General features: G+C 32.2%; 1 protein-coding gene across 2 annotated transcripts in view; it reads left to right on the plus strand.

Moving 5' to 3' along the window:
• Arl4 (ADP ribosylation factor-like 4) overlaps positions 1-18598 on the plus strand; it is a 212177-nt gene that overhangs the window by 146286 nt on the left and 47293 nt on the right. The gene's annotated exons all lie outside the window — the stretch shown is intronic.

Genomic DNA, 18598 nt, shown 5'->3' on the forward strand with positions numbered 1-18598 from the left:
AGAAATACCACTATTCCGTTTTCTGCAAATATTTATTTCTACATCTTATGCTACGTACTTTTAACATAATTAAACAATTCTCTCCTGTGCGCTTTTCATTTAGTAAAACGGTAGAACAAATAAAAAAATCTACAAATATTTTAATCGGGTTATGGTTCCGTAGTAATTAATGGTTTGAACTCCGCTCTTCCTCAACTTAATGATAATTTTCTTGCAGAGTTTTTAACGATTGAGCAGTGGCAGACGGCTCCGAAATGTAAATATTTCGGTAAATTAGAAAATCGTTTTTTTTTTTAATTCTCATAAACACGAAAGACAGAAACCATATTTTTTTTTTAAAAGTATTTAAAAATTAATACTTTCACTCGGAAGATGCTTTGACCTTGTTGTTCTAATCAGTACCTTATTTAATTCAATTAACAGGTCTTAACCAATTTCCTTCAATCCACAGTTCTTTTACTTGACTCAAAATCTTTAACTCGTTAATTTAATGAAAACTTAACCCTGTGTAATCCGAATAGGCAACCTCCTTCGACTCCTGTTAAATTTTTCCTAACATTTTTCATTTCCCCCTACATCTAGTCCCTAGTCCTGCGAGGCACGTCCTGCAAACGAGTTTTAAACTTTTCGAATTTCAAACCTTTCCTTGTAATTAATTTCCCACCCTACGTTTCTGGGGATGTTTTCGATCAGAATTTACTTTGATTTTCTAATTTAAATTCGCAAAACATCCTTTACTTTGAATATTATATTTCGTAATGGAGTGGAAACTTTGTTTTCTGTCATTATTCAACGGAAATAAACAGTTTTTTTCCAGAAGAGTATTTTTTTTTATTAATAAATGTCAACCAAGCAAATACGCTGAAAACGTAAATTATAGAAGGCCGAATATTTTATTTTTTTAAAAGAAATAACCCGCTGAGCCTCTATTTTGGAGGTTTGTCAGCGGGTGGGGACGAGAGCATATGGAAGGAACTGATTAAAAACTCACCACAACACCCATACTTATTGAAAGATAAAATTGAACCCGCGATGCTAGTTTCACAGTTGGTCGGCTAACCAACTGCGCCACGGCACCTGTTTTAAAACATTAATTAAATTAACATTGTTTTGTTAAAATAAAGCAGCCAACAGACACACGGGTGTTTGAATAAAGCTAGATATAAATAATCTATGAACATTGTACGTTTTGTTTAAGGTGAAGCGCATTTATATATTCCTAAAATTATGTACAAAAGTTCCATTTCGCCTACCGTAATGCAATGCCAAATTTTAGATTCTTCTGCGTGTTCTTAGTATGTTTTTTGCGAAAATACTTATATTTATAAATGTCTGTTGGCTTTCCATTAAAAAAATAAATAATAATAAGCGGCAATAAAGGTCCAGTAATTTACGCGGGGTTCACACGGGGCAGAATCTGAAAGCGCATACGGGCCAATAAATCACTTTGTTTGATTTACATACATGTAATATATTCCAGTATTCGCGCACTCTGCGGAGCGTGCACACTCCCTCTTTACAGTAAGCCAATTGATATCGCGCGTGTGCGTGTGCGGAGCTGGGAGGACGCCAACAGTACTATTCCCGTGACCCATATAGCCCCTCGCTAAATTATTTATTAACTATGCATGAAGAAGCAGTAGTAAAGCTCTCTTTGCTGCCCCTGTCTAATTCAGTTCACGGACAAAGCGATCTTTAAAACTTACTGTATTTTTGCCATTAATTTAATGTATTTATTATCTTCTTTTTTTTATTCCCTCTATTTGTTGTCCCTTTTTGGACCATTTACAACGGTAATAATTTTTTTTAGAACCTTTTACCAAAACACATTTGACTTCCAAAGTGTATTTATAAGTTTATTTTTATTTCACAAACAGTTAAATATATCACAATAAAGTAGGTGTATATAAAATGTATAAAGTAAAAAATAATAACACTAAACTAAACATCTTTCTCCGATGAGGAAGTTCAGTGGTTTTTTTTTTAAATTCGTTAAAAGACTGTTAAAATAAGCTATTAAAAAAATATATGTATATTTTCATCAGCGCTATGATTTTTTTAAGTTTTGTATTTCTGAAATTACTCCGCATGTGACGTCAGAGGTTCTCTTCCGTTTAGCTACGGTCAGTTTTGCCGATTGGTCCGTTTACGGTAAGTAAACCGGACATCTTTCACAGCTCTCTTATCATCGGTTGATTCATATAAACCAGTGACGTCGTTCAAAGAAGTTCGTTTTTATTTTTAAAAAATATTTTTATGTACATTTTCAAGAAACTTTGGAGTACAATTTATTGCTCTAATTTTTAACGCGCGCAAGAAAACATTTATTGTATCCAATTTCCCGTAGGGCTCAAGTTCCTCATTATATGTCAACACCAATAATCACAAAACAAAAATTAAAAATGTTAAGTAGACCAATTATTAAAATTTTTATTAATCTTAATAAAATTTAATTCAAAATAGATGTAATTTATACAATTCAATCAAATTTCACTGAAATATCAATAATTTACACACTGTGTTGTAATAAGTTTTTTTTTGTAGAACAATAATTGTAGTAATAATAGTTACAACAGAATTAAAAATACGAATTTACAATAAATTATTAAATTAATAAGGGTATTGAGCAATTTTAAAAAAATGCACGAAACATAATATTAGAGGTATGATTAAAAAAAAATAGTCAAGGAATTTTTGTATTTGTGTGGATTAAATATATAAACATCAAAATCCTCTTGCACACCATTATACAACCTTGTGATTAAGGAGTTACTGTGCGTAATATTGCTTCTGAATACTGGTAGGGAAAACGTATTGCATCTTTAATTTCAATACGTTTTTACTTATCTTTTCTGTGCAAAATGACGAGTTAGGATTGGAATTAATTATAACTGTAACTATATTTTTTTCTTTTGTATGTTTTTTGCACTAAAGTTTATTCTTTGTTTTAAATTGAACATATCGTCGACTTTTTGGCACAAGTAGGTTATTACACAAATAGTGACATATAGCACTTTTAAATATAAAAGCTCATCCCAAATCAACAATTGTAAAAAACCACTGTCAGAATATTAGATCATCTCTGGCCAGTTATAAATAAATTTCATATTTTGAAAATTTGTGTTTTCGAACTTGTGCCAGGAACTCGACGATATTGAATATAAAATTGTATTTATGATAAAACGTACAAATAAATAAATTATATAAACCATTACACATTGAAGTTTTTTTTTTTTAGTATTTAAAACGGGAATTTATAAGAACATAAAGTCCAAGTCCTTATTGCCGTGGCCTGGAAATAGCCCTGATTTAAACCTTATCAAAAATTTGAAGGCAATACTTGCGGCTGAAATGATTGAAACCTCAGACATCAAAAGAGCTGAAAATAGCACTAGAAAATACGTGGAATAAAAAGATTTTGGAAATTTACTTTTCTCATTGTTGCCTTGAATTGCTACCGTCATTAAGCCAAAGCATTGGCCACAAAATAATAAAAATATGTTATTCGGTATATAACGATAATATTAATCGAATTATTACAAAAAACATATATTATCAAAACTTTTATTTTTATTTTTTATTAATTGATTATTGCATATTTCAAATATTTACTAATTTCAAATTAAAAATTTTTACACGAGAAAAAAAAAGCCAAAGTTATGTTATTTTTTTTTTTAAATATGTCTGGACTGATCTTAAAATTTTTTATTGATAATATATTTAAGTAATATTTACACTTGATAAAATTTCTGAAAAATCTCGAAAAATGGTGACGCAATTTCTGTCACCGCAAGTGTATGTAAAATAATTTTGCAAACATTATTTACAGGTATTATGCCGTTTTACTGGTTCCTTTTTGCATATTTTGATTCATTACAAAAATATTATTTCATATAGCATGTCTACTATAATTTTTTTATATTTTTTTTAAAAAGAAATATTTGCGTTCTTATGATTTACCCAAATATTTAATTTTGAGGGCCATTTTCAACGAGTTGTAAATAACTCACTATTAGAAAATGGAATCAAGTTGGGGTAGAGTGGGATTCGAACCACAGACCTTTGGTCCGTGAGTCCGAGACACTAGCCACAGGACCACAACCCGATTAAAGGGCGAATTATAATAAAACGTAATCATTAATATTCAAGAAATATTATACCAGCAATAAATTTGAGATTAATTAAAAATACATTAATTAAAACTGATATTTTAGGGAGTACCTAATAGACTGTTATGAAGTGTACTCGGGTAGTGAATATTTGTTAGTAAGATATTTGAAGAACCCTTAAAAATCCCACAATACCTTTTGTAAACTTTATTTTATTATACAATAGCCTCATTTATAACCACAATTAAATTCTATAATGCCTCTTAAAATTTCCCCCAAGAATAATGACTGGGAAATTTATATCTCTGCTGTTTTAGCCGTTTTATTTAATAAACTGGACTGTTCCGAAGTAAATCTCGTATTAGAGGGTTTATGTTTCCTTTCAAGTATACCGATAGCTCTCAATTTAATAGGCTTATTAATGTCCGTTCGATCAAAGAGCTTTGGCCAGTTTAGGCACATGTATTATTATTATGTTGACATTACTGTACTGACGTATTATTTTATTTATTTGAAGTGTCCTCAATATTGCCCTGAAGTTGTATAGGATTTTTCTAACCGTTGTAAAAGTGAAAATAAGGAAATAGTCATTATAACTAATGAGTACTATTGCAGTGTCATTTTGGAATAAAATTACCTCGTGATAGAAAATATCGCAAAATAAATATTAAGTAAACAGCGATTCTTACTTAACAAAAATATATATGTTATATTACTTATGATTTCAAATCTGCTTAAATTTTTTTTTTTTTTACGGAGTATTTAAAATGAGTTTTTTCAATATAATATATTGTATATTAAAATACATAGTATCAAAATAAAATATTTATTAATGAGCAATAAAATCATTTCATATTTTTTTTAAATAGGAAAAAATAGTAATAATAATAAAAATAAAAATCATTTAAAAATGTAATATACACGTAACTATGAAACACAAGAAAATAGTATCCATACAAAAGTAAATATGGAAAGCACTATAATTTAACAAATGTAAATTACCTGTAATGTAAAGTACACGTTTTTGCAAATATTTTGATTAAATTCTACTACTTAAGAAAACTTCTTTGAATATTCCTACATAATATAATTAATATAATAAGGAAAACAAATTAATAGTAAAGACAAACTCTGAATCCATCCACTCTGAATCCAAGCTCCTTATTTATGAGTTTTTTTCAATATAATATATTGTATATTAAAATACATAGTATCAAAATAAAATATTTATGATGGATTAAATATTGTTAAGTGTTCTCGGCACGGGTAACCCCAGGTGAGGTCACATTATTTTTATTATAAATTTTAGTTTGTACGAAAAAAAATATGAATAAATAAAATTATATAAATAAATTAACATGTAACTGCTATGTTATAGTATTCATGTAACTTATTTATGTGGAATTGTTTATTTTATATAAAATATGTATTTCTGTAAAGTTACTGGCGCTGTGTGCCGTGTGTATTAATATATAAATAAATTTTACAAAATTAGAAGGGCAGCGTAAAGAAGAAACTCATGCTTTTATGTTATTGGCGTTTGATGTCATTCATCATCATCATCCCCTTTTCGCAACTAATGGTGCATAGGGCACTGAATTGGTACACCAATCGCAGCATATCTTGATTATTTGTGTTACATGTAGGTAAGATGATGATCAGTCTTACGCTTCAGGTACCAGTCCAGGGACTATGTACTATTCTAGTGTAAAAATAAACACACCCTTTTAAATAAATATTTCATATTAACCATGTCGGGAATCGAACCCGAGACCTCTCGCGTGATAGGCAAACACACTGACCATTCCACCACGAGGCCGACAATTGATGTCATTAAATCTGCAATATTATCCTCTTGCACTATTCGTGTTCCATTCTTATAATAATTGCACTTCCACTTCTACGCTTTCCTTTCTTACATCTCATTACACACTTTAACCCGCAGAATACCTACTGTTGTTTTTCTTTTATTTATGTTTTTATCTTTTATTTGTTTTAATAATCACATTGCACCTATAGTCCTAAAAATATAGCTTGATTAGAATAACAGCTGTCAAACTAATTTTATTAGTGATGGGAAATTACTGATCACTGATAAAATCGATTTTATCAGTTATTTAATGCAATCATGAAACTCTGTTTCCGAAAATTGATATAAAAAAGCAAAAACAAGCCTATTGTAGTGTGTTTAAGACAATTATTCACCAAAAAATAAAACATTTTTACTTTTTTCATGAACAACATCAAATGAATTATTTTTTTATTCGATCAATTTACATTGATTAATTTGTCCCATCTCTAACGTTTTTGCAAAATGATGTAAACTTGTAAGAACGTCGTTAATAATTAGGTTTATTTTAGTTTTCTTTTAGTTTTAAAGCTGATTTTATATATTAATGTTGATTTATGTTTCAAGCATTGTATTAAAAAAATAAATTAACACGCCAGATACAAATGATTTTTTGTGTGACAATATAAATAACTCCTTTGACGTTACTACAAAGTTATGTCGTCACGTTTTCTGAAACAGTTTTCAGTTGTCAGTACATTTGAATCATGTTATATTTTAAGGACTATAATATACAATACATTGTCAATAATTTGTACATTTGATGGGCTAGACATGTACCTATATAAATATTATTTAAAAAATGTTCTATCAGAAGCAAAAAATGCCGAAAACGCAAGTATTTCTAAAATCGAATGCATAAAAGCAGCATTAAGAAAAAAAATATACATCTGGAAGTAACATGTTTAAATTTAATCATTACTTATGATATCATCGATTTAATTGATTGACTATGTAATGTGAACTCTCAAAATAAATAATGACACTGCTTATATCATAATTTTTATCTTATTTGCTTGAGAAATGACGTAACCTCCATCTTCATAGTTTGTGGCGAGTTCCCAAAACACGCAAGGTGATCAGTAGCCCCATAAAAGTTCATAATTTGGAAAACAGGGAAGATGGATGCTTTTTTTCATACGAATATAAAAAGATACTATAAAAATAATAGTTTCTCCTCAAACACGGAAAAATGCTTATATTTTTATTTCTTATTTAATATTACGGACTGGAAAGGTTAGCTACGTCATTAAATAACCATGTAGTTCCCACCAGATGTTTTCAGTTTAAATGAAAGTTCTAGTGTTCTTACACACACTACCATACTCATGCTGCATTCGTATTTCTGTGCATCATGTTGTATGTATATATATTGTAGATGTAATTACAAAGGAAAATAAACTAGACGATGTTACTTTTAAGTTCCTTTAACATTAGTATAAGGTTTTTCTTATGGCATATTAATTTTGGCCTTAAATTTGAATCTGCAATTGTTCCAGATATTTTGAATGTAAATATAGCAAAAATGTGGTGTTAATTGCGGAACATTTAAAAAAAACAGTCTTGCTTCCAAATCAAATAATTACTTTACTTTAATTATTTTTGATCAGTTATCGTATGCACATACCAGTGGTGAGCCGTGATTTATTTTATAGGTAATCTACAAAAAATGATCATTAATTTGTACCTACATATAAATACATAAAGTATAAGTAATATAATTGTAAATTACTATTTTTCTGTGGTTTTGTGAAAATCAACTCAAACAGCAATTATTATCAACCACGCGATATATGTAACTCTTTTCTACACTATTCTAATACATTATTTTTGTAAAAGTTTATTAATTAATGAATACCACAATGACATTCTGCCAAATTTTGATTTAAATGTCAACACAGCACTAGCCGGTTCCTTTTAAAATGAATAATCCCAAAAACGGTCACTTCAAATGCCACATGTCCTATGTGATACACAATATAGCAACGGTATCCTATCAAATATCAAAAACAGTTCTTCAGAAATATCGTTCGAAATACTGTTTTCCAAATAATATTTTTAATCTGCAAGCTTATTTTAGTAGTAAAAAACCCGACTGAGTTAAAGATGTAAAATATAGTGTGCTTTTTTGTATGGAGAAAAAATCTCAGGTAATCGGCTAGTTTCGTCGTTCACTGAGATCGGGCTGGGCGCTGGGCGCACTACAGAGTTTTTTTTTGTAGGAAGATAATATAAATGGTGGTGGTGATTTATAATAAATAACTATATATATTTTTATTTTCCCATAAGCATAGTTACTATGAATCATTATTATCGAAAGTCAAATATAATAGTAAGCTGTGGATGTTTGGACTATTCGCCCCTGTTTGGACTATTCGCCCCTGGCACATACCTTTTTTTAGCTATCCGAGCATAATATAATGGATACTAATTGTATTATTTAACTATGTAACTTACCATATATATATAAACAATATTTTGAGTTTGTAAATTTTTGTAGACAAGGACTGGATTCAACTCCCTGGGGAGCTGTTTATATTAACATATTACAACAGAGATGAAGAACATTTAAGAGAAGGTAATATAGAAGTCCAGGCATCTACAGGGCTTATGACCTGTCAATGGCTGGTTTAAGTGGCCACTTTACACACTGTATAACATTCACCATTCTGCCTATATTTGAACATCTATATTCCTTCAATTCTTTCATCAAAACAGTGATATTTACTGCATTTATCTCTCCCTTCACGATGATGTGTAGCTAGTTCTCTCAAACACGCTTTTCGTCTCTCTCGCGAGAGAGAAAAATTCACGCGTCACGCAGGCCAGTCGCAAAGTAACCTGTACCACTGCCAACGTACGCCAGTTTTGCACAGTTGCTTTCGAGCCTTTGTTAGGGGCGCGGCGGTCTCTGTTCGCGCTGCGAACGTCAGCCAATGGGTTTAGCAGTAAAATTAAAAATGTGATTGATCTAGACTTCAACTATACGCGATTGAAGCAATTGCCCATAAATATTCTATTTTTTCATGTGTATTGACTACGCATCACCGCAACGCGCGGACGTTTCTGGCACAGGAAGGGAAGGGTTAAACCATAATACACACATACCCGTGCATACTTTGTGATGCTTATTTTTTTTAGGTCGAGTAGCAGATCCAAGTTCGTCTTTATTTAATACTGCGCGAGACGCTCTGAACTTCACATAGTAAACGTATGAGTACGACTTATATATTATTGTCTTGATGATCCTTTCAGGGGAACTTAATATTATTTTAAGGACCGCGTCTAATGATCTCGAAAATTCAGCCAGACATTTCGCACTGCGTTATCCTTGACTATAAACGAATTTCTCCCGTTAAACTGAGGACTCGTAATGCCAGGATCCGCCTACAGTCGTATACACTTACTACCTACACATATGTTGTACCGCATTTATGAGAAAAACCCATCTAGAATCAAATTACAGGGATAATGGAAAATAAATTTTCCAAATAAGAATCGAGTTATCCAAATACCATTTTGTTTATTGTGTATTTTAGATTTTTCAACAGAGATATTGAATAGGGAATATGTAAGCAATGTCTTTTTAGTACTTATTTACTGGGTTTATGACTTGTTGCTGGATTTGTATAATGTATTCACTGTCTATAATTTTTATTTATCACTATCGTCATGCCCTTATCCGCATCTGTTAATGCATATAAAATGGCACCTACAAATGCAACGTACTATATTTCGATCATATGTTACATAAAGGTAGGTTGAACAGTCTTACGCTACATGTTAGCCAGTCTAGAGACAATGAAATATTGCGGTGTGAAACTATCTTTCAAATAATTGTTTAATGTCGACTTAGCCAGTAATCGAAGCTGAACCTCAAGCACGGTAAGCGAATACACTAACCACTAAATTATGGGGCGTACGTATCTTCACCCGATTTCCTCATTCCGGATTTTTACTTGAGATTAGCATCGAATCAATAAAAACTCGTCTAGTTTGTATTTTACAGTGGTGTGTAGTGGTTTGCGTATTCTCCTACCACGCTTGAGGTCTCGGTTTCGATTCCTGGCAGGGTCGACGTAAAACGTTTGTTTCAGAGATGGTTTTTTCTTCTTGTGCCTTGCCGGGTCCCCCCGACGTTGGCGATCACTACAGCGAAAGCATATGTATCTGCCCTGCGCTAATTTTACATTTAGCAGCCAGGACGACTGCTTATTGATGTACTCGCCGTAGTGGTTCCTGTGAAAAGATGACCAGAGTGGTTTCCGTTGCCTTCTCTAGTAGATTTTCTGTCGGGGTTACCTTCCCTTAGCTGGTTGGTTTTGAGGCGCCAAAAACTCGCCTTTCTTCCTCTCGTTATCTGCTGCGATCACACCGTTATGAGTGTGATCCCATTGCCCGGGGTTCGCGACGTGGACGCTGACGAGTTGGACTAGTCAGTAGTGTTGCCGGTGGAATGCAACTGGGTATTCGCAGCATTTTATAGAATCACATCCTCCAGCAAGATGTGACTCACTGCGACCCTACTGACAGTTCGAACCCCAGAGAGATGGTTTAACAATGCAAAATTTCGCTGTCCCTGCACGGCTACCCGTTGCCTTAGATTTAGACTAATCATCTCACGATCGTGCAATAAATTATCTAGAAATGCTGCATCTGGTGTTCCAATGTAGTCCCCTATGCACCATCAGGTGCGAATGGACATGATGATGGTGGTTTTACTTAAAACTTTTTTTGACTCAACGTTTTTGGTGCTACTGGCGCTTGTGCCTTACGAACAATCCATTTACCGAATTCCTCCATCTTTCTACTTGCGTGATATCACGTAAATGGCTTTCACGCATTCTATTAGCACGCTACACAGCACGAGTGCAACCACGCAGCCACATACAGTAATGATTATATTTCATCAATCATCTCCTAACTGTTCTCCACATTCGGACCGTCAAACATTCCACTATTGGGGTCAATCGGACCATGGGGAACCGAAGCTCGGCTTTTAATTGCTGTTAACTCAATTCCAGAAACGTTACTAACGGGTCGAGTCATTAGAAAATACTCTCAAGAAGAATATGCATTTACAGAAATATATTATATTCCAGGTGAATAGAATTCTCTTTATTATCTAATCCCCGTGTCCGGTCGGAAAAAGATTATAGTTCTGAGAGTCAAATATAACCAAGAACCTGGACGAGTGTTTTTATTTATTTATTTTAAAGAAACAAACAGTCGACAATGATATAGTAACATTAAAAAAAATACAGTTTAAAGACAGACCAGCAAAGTTTCTAAAAAAGAATCACACAAATTATTAAATTGTGTTACAACAAAGGGTGTGTTTATGTGTATTTGCATGAGAGTAAGTGTATATGTGTTTATGTGTATTAGTGTAGGAGTAAGTGTTCAGGTGTGTGTAAGTGTGAGCATCATTAAATAGTAAGTGGGATCGTATCGCAGCCAGAAATAAGGAGTCTCATTTTTTTTTAAATAAATTAATGGGCATGTAAAATATATCAATACATGAAAAAAAAGCATTATAGTTAGAGCAAGAACGATAGAGGAAAGAGTTTTGTGCATAGTTAGTGCTACAGACTGGCAGATAGATGGAACAAATACTTATTTATTGTCACGCGAAAGGGGACATTAAGATTAATTTTGGGGAGTAGGTTAAAAGAGTCTACTTTATTATTTAATAATTTATGTAAATAGCATAATTCAGATACAGTGCGTCTATTTTCAAGGGTAAAAAATCTATTTTGTTTGGCAGATTGGCTGTAAGTACTAAGCGTTTTGTTATTTTTATAATCTAGCTATTTTAAAAAATTTCGTTGAATATTTTCAATCCTTTCTATGTTTGTTACGTTTTGATGGCTACTTCAAGGAAATTTAGTTAAGATTAGACGGCTTCGTGGACGAATTGGTTGGCGCGTTTCGCTGCCACGCTTAAAATTTCGAGTGTGATTCCTGGCTAAGTCGGCGTTTAATTGCTTTTAATAAGTGGTTTTTGCATTGCAATACTTCTTTGTCTCTGGAATAAATCAAGCTACGCTTTCGTGTGGTCTATCGGTGTACGGATGAGAGGTTGATCATGATAAAATATCTCACACGAGTACTCTGAAAAACTCATTGGCATCCGAACGGCCGTAAAATTCGAAGAAATTTTATAAACGTATTTATTTTCTGAGGACTAAAATGGGGGGCATCAGCTTAGTTTGCAACCTGACGTATATGTTTGTAGGTGATTGCGTTTTACATTGTACACATTCACTAGGTATTCTTGGTTGATATCACAAGAGAGACTATTGAAAGTTTAAGCATTTTTAGGCATGTCTAGATTTCAAGGATCATACACGCATCTTGTCTATAAATATTGGTGATGCGTTTTACTATAACCGTTAGACTTTTTGTTATCACAAAGTCAACATAAAAAACCTAATGCAGAATTATTTCGAAAAGACAATAATTATGAGAAACTTCCTTTTTGTACATTGCGATTTATCCGTCTTCCTTTGTAATTTATTTCAATGCTGAGTGTCGTGGTCTTTAAGGGCATCAGGTATAATACCTACGTATAAAAAACTTCCATTTCTCCATCCGTCGCAGTCCTGTGCCAAAATGGGTGCAGCGTTTAATGAGGACTTCATTCATTCCTTTATTCTTTTCTAATCTGACTAAATCCAGTCCCGTTAAATCAGTTGTCCCGTTGTCCAGTAATCCCGTTGAACAGCTAAAACTGCATCGTATTCATTAAACCGAGTGTATTTTTTGTTTGTCAAATATTGCAGTCAATGGGCATTGTTATTTATCGGACCTAAATTGTTAGATGATTTTAATTAGATTTTTATCGTTAACGAATCATTTCCTATCATGAACTGTTAGACTTTTTATTGATTTCTATTGTGTTGTGCCGATTGTCCAACTTTTATTTTAAATTGCCTTTCTTTAATTTATTGTAAAGCTTTTGAAATACATAAATCAGTATTATAGTATATTATTTATTAAACCTAATTGAAGCCGGGACGACAAACACAAAAGGTCAATGAGTTTGATTTCTTTGGTATAAAACAGTTATTGACCTCACAAGAAAACCTTTGAAATAGTTATTTTTAAGAAAAATTCAATTTAACCGTTTGTAAAAATTGGAGAGAATTTTTGATTTATTCAATTCATTTTCTTTAGTATTTTTAATTATCTAAAATTTAATCGGGAAATATTATGTTTTATCGTTATGCCGCGTGAGATCCAATCAACTCTAATATGAAATTATTTTAGCATCTTCCTTGCGATTTTGAATCTATTTTTATAATAATCTCTCGGTAACTCAATTTTTTGTTACTTATCGACATACTTTTTAGTCTCGAAAGTTTTTAATGTAATTGAACCCCTTTCGCCATTCCAAAGCCTTTTTACTTTGTAATCTCATCTTTCTTTGTAGATTGCCTTGTATAATCTAATTGATTCTTTTTTGGCTAAAGTAGTCCTTTATATAGAATTTCGTAACTTTATTGAGTTCAACTTTATTATACTAGGGTTTAAATTGTACAGTGAGCTACTTGAAAAAAAAACATAAACCCTTTAAATATATTTTAAATCGTTTTTTAAAAATGAAATGTGATAGGTCTATAAGCTTTATTTGGTGTAAAAATCACGTTTAGATAGTTACAAAATTGCATGTTTCTTTTTTGCATTTATTCATTACTTTTTTTTTTTTTTAAAACACACATAAGAGGTTAAACAGAGTATTCAAAACATAAATAATAATAACATTGCAATGAAATACATATTCACAGTAAAAAATAGTAAACAAAAAAACCCATTAAGGCATGGCCTGTTCGTGGGTATACAAGAAATGTTTAGGATTTTTTTGCTTCTATAATAAATAGACAGGTATAATATTTTTGTGTAATATAAGAAAGAGAAATGAAAATATTCTGTAAAAGATTAGAAGGTACTTTTTTATTTTATAGTAATTAAAAAATGAAATAAAAAAAATTAAATAAACATAAAAATATTCCTTATTATTAAAGGGCAAAAAAATATATCGTAGAAAAAAAGATTTACTATCTTTAGTTTGAATCCAGGATAGTGTGTGATTTTTAAAAGAATGAAAATTTTGAAAGTTTGGGATCAATGAAATATTTTTAGTAAAAAAAGTATTAAAAATTTTGAGGCCTATAAAATATGCATGTCTCTGTGCTAGCCTCGTTTGACAATGTGGTATTTCTAGCACACGATTCCTTCTTTGACTTAATCTATTTGAATTGCTTGTAAATATATTATGTTTTTTAAAATATATATTTTAAACATTTAAAAAGTATATATTTGTCTTATTTCCAAAAGTTTAGCTTCTTGGAATAATTGGAAAGAGGAAAACGTGGGATAAAAAAAATTAATTAAAATACTGAAATGTAAAATACACTGCGCTTTGTTTTTTCATATATATGCGTCTATCTCAGTAGGTATACCTGTCCCAAGGTAGATGCAAGTTAAAGTAAATGTTTAGGTTAGTTTTTTAATCTTATGGACTAACATAATAAAGAATAAATAATAAAAATAACGAAAAAAACTATGGTGTATATTAGACCATTATTTATTAATCTAAATACAATGACTTAACAAAAGATGTTTTGAATTTGAATATGAAAAGTTTTGTCCAAGACGAAGGCAGACCCAATTAGTCGTAAATTTATTTCAATTGTCGATATTCATTTGTCATACTGTAAAAGCGAAGCACAATGGACGACCTAAATTTGTGGGTCATTATATTATTATATTTTTTGTCCTCTTGATATACAACTTCTTAAAGATTGCATTAATTTCTCCTTGAAAATTTTAAAAGCATTTCTACCAAAATGATTAATCATTAAAGAAACATTCTAAAATAACTAAACATTCGCATTCGCTAGTTTATTACTAAAATTAAAAGTGTTTTTTAAATTCAGTAATAATTCATTTACAAAAAAAAGTTGAGTCCTACCGAATTGCATTAATCCGATTCGTCAATAGGTGCATATAACTATAATCTTATTATAAGGGGTACAGGGGTGGTTGGTGTGATGCTTTACATCATAAAAGGAGCCTCATCCTCGGGGGACCTGGTTAAACCTGAGGATGTTAAAGAGCTCGCCCCCTACCCAATAGCCCGATACTTTACGGATCTGGGCTGGAGGGCGAGAACTATTCACGCGGACCCGTCACAATAGATCTTCATAGGTCGCAGTGACGTTAAGAGCTTTCATAGCACTGATACCATCACTAAGGATAAGAATAAGGGGCACAGGTACAAAAATGCTACTACTGCTGTACACACGTCTATCCTGACATACATTCCTAGCTTTTTCCACATTCATATGCCTTTCTTGTCATACATGCTCATCGGTTGTGTTTGCTTTTGTGTTTGCTCATCGGTTGTGTTTGCTTTTGTGTTTGTGTTTGCATCTTTCTTGGTCGTCCTCGTATTACTATCATCCAAGTGTATTTCTAATACTTTTATTCGAACCATTTTTATTTACTAATTTTATTTTCTAGGCGGACTCCGTGGTGTAGTGTTCAAGACGCTTGACTCACGCACGGAAGACTGGGTTCGATTCCCGGTGAGAACACAGAAATTAAATGTGGTTTTTCTCAAGCCTGAGTGTTCTGTGCTGTGTAATTCACTACTGAAATTGAGCCTCCTTGTTGTGGTGCAAATAATAATATCGTAAATGCTTCTCTGAAATAGCCTAATAAATGTGCTTATTACTACACATTTTGCTAAGATAAAGTGCACAGTAATTGCTAATAAAAATATGTCTATCACAATGGCAGTGCACAACAGAGTTTCAGTCCCAACACTTATATATGGAAGTGAAACGTGAACTGGCAGAGGAAGGATGGAAGCCGAGTGAACGCGGTTGAAATGCAATGTCTTAGACGAATGTGTGGGAAATCAATGTACGACAGGGTTACAAATGATAAAATCAATGGATAGTGTAAATCTGAGTCAGGTATAATTGATACGATTAAGAAAGGGTTTCTGAGATGGTCGAATGTATGAGGAAAGAATGGTTAAACAAGTATATATGGTGGTAACATGAGACGAGGACGACCAAGGAAGACGTGACATGATCAGATAAACCAAAATTTTGTCCGGTGTATTAATGTGAAAGAAGCTAGAAATGTATGCCAGGATAGACGTGTGTGGCGGTCCATTCTCACTGCCTACCCTTACGAGGAAATGGCGTGATAGTAGTAGTATTAGTGATGAAAGATCAAAAATACCATATAATGAAAAATATACTAAATATCAAAAGATAATATTTTTACTTTTCACTATAACCAACACAAGAGCATAATTCGTAAGACTTCCATATTCCCTCCTTAAAACATATTTGTCTCTGTATGTATTGTTTTTTTTACTCGATCTGAAATCAAACTCGAAACTCTAACGCGCTCATCACTACGTCACCAAGAGGTGAATCACACCGTCCAACTAACCAAAAATAAATTACTGATAATGATCCTTTTTTACAACTTCTAACAAACTTCTTTAAGAGTTAAGAAATTTTACAGTTTAGGTATGATGAGTTCAGGACCCTTTAAGAAATCGTCAAGTACGGTCTAGGAAAGAATAATGTATAAGTGATTAGGATTTAATGGAACGGAAGAAATATTTTAAGGCGTTTCTTTAAAGTTAAAAGACGCCGCTGCTTTCACAAGGAGAGGTGAAATTCCAGCAGTAAACAAATTAGCGGAGGAAGTGTGATTAAAGAACGTAGTTATGCAGAAAACAGCCAGCCATAGCAAAGTGAAACCGACATAATAGCACTTTTGTGAAGACTGCTTAATCAAATCTACACAACGTCTGAATGTTTTTTACTTTGGCAAATGATAAATAATGCATGCATTCATTTTTTTATAATTCAGAAATAAATTCAATCCTGTTCATGACAAGATTTAATGATGTTAATGACAGCCAGATCTAATAATGAATGAAACCTCGTACAAACTCTGAATGTACGAGTAGCATTCATTTTCAAGACATTTTGACATCATGACATTTTCAGAAGGTGATTATTACAATTTCTTGTATGAAAGGGGCCTGGCTATTTTAAGCAGAAAATAGAATTAACCTTCTTGAATTTGAAAACACATATATCGCATTTTTTCAAATTGTGGACTGGCTGCTTTCTGCATAACTACGTACAAATTGAATGTGCCGTAATCTCTCATGTTAAATGTCTAGCACTTCGTCTAATAGCTAGACCAACAAGATGCTTGAATCAAATAATTCGATATTTATCATCTTAAAAATCTAGGGCAGTTAATTTGTTCAAGATTTGAATGCTGTTTTATTCGACTGAATGAAAAATAGCTCCCAGATTGAATCTTTAATTAATTCATCAATTATACTATTTGTGGAATTATGTTAAGGTGCGTCTAAAAGATCCAGTGCCCGTATTATAATGGAAAATTAATAGAGTTATTTTCGACTGTCTCAAAAGTAAAATATAATTTTCTGTATAAAAGATTCACGTTAAAGAATTTTTAAAACATCAAATTACAGGTTTCCGATGAAGATACTTCAAATTTTCAAACACAATAATCCATGATCGATGACCACACGTGCTAAATCGTTTCACCTGAAATACAGAGCGACGAACGATGACGCAAGTCATCATTTTATATTGAATTGAATTCATTACATTATGCAAGACTAACAGTGTTGCACATAACGACAAGGGCAACGTCCTGCAGTACAACAACATCGTTCCTACCTGGGAGATATGAAGAACAAAGGAACATGGCCTATAAAGAGACCACAGGGCGTGGTAACTCCAAGTCAGCCCGATGCAGTCACTCAGTTCCAGCATGTAGTCTAAGTGTAGTCACTTCAACACATGTCTCTATTATTTAATTAAATAGACAACTTGTATTTAAATCTGAATAAATAGTAAATTCTACATTCCAATCTATTTCTTCTGCTACGTTTCGACTGGTGTAGGGACTCCTCAACACGCACTCTCAAACACCTACACGTATAATAATCTACACATTTTCAATTCTAATTCAATTCAATTCTTCTGTATAGATAATTGAAGAAAACCCCTGTTAACTTCCCATTGTAACACTCGCCCAGGACCATAAGCATGTAAATCGGTAAATCACCAAAGCGATCAATCGTTTATTTATCTATCATCTAATTTGTATGAAACTACTAACGATTGCGTTTGATGCGTCGCGGTTCATTCGGTTAAATTCTTATGAAAAGTTCAAATGATTGGACGGTTTCGCTTATTAATTACATATATGTCAATTTAATAGCATTGCCTGTAAGTTTAAGTTAGTTCATGTCCTGACAATGAGGTATCTTATAACCTCGAAACCTGTCGACGTATAATTCAAAACTAAAGTGGTTTGTACAAATTTATTAAACGAAAAGTGTAATATGTCTGACAACAAATCTTTTTAGCCACTGTGAAAAATTAAATATTGCCTTATCTTTTTGTGATGAAATGAAAACGCCTACCTATCTACATGTCGCTAAAACCACCTTCGTAGATGAAGACAGAAGAAAAATTTAATTCTAAATGTACCGTCTCAAAACATATCGATAAAGATACCGTTTGTCATTGCCCCCTTGGGCCCTTCCCCTTGTTTA

This window comes from Micrasema longulum, unplaced genomic scaffold (assembly GCF_059751315.1).
Source record: "Micrasema longulum isolate JH-2025_06_02 unplaced genomic scaffold, ASM5975131v1 h1tg001430l, whole genome shotgun sequence".
NCBI classification, from domain to species: domain Eukaryota; kingdom Metazoa; phylum Arthropoda; class Insecta; order Trichoptera; family Brachycentridae; genus Micrasema; species Micrasema longulum.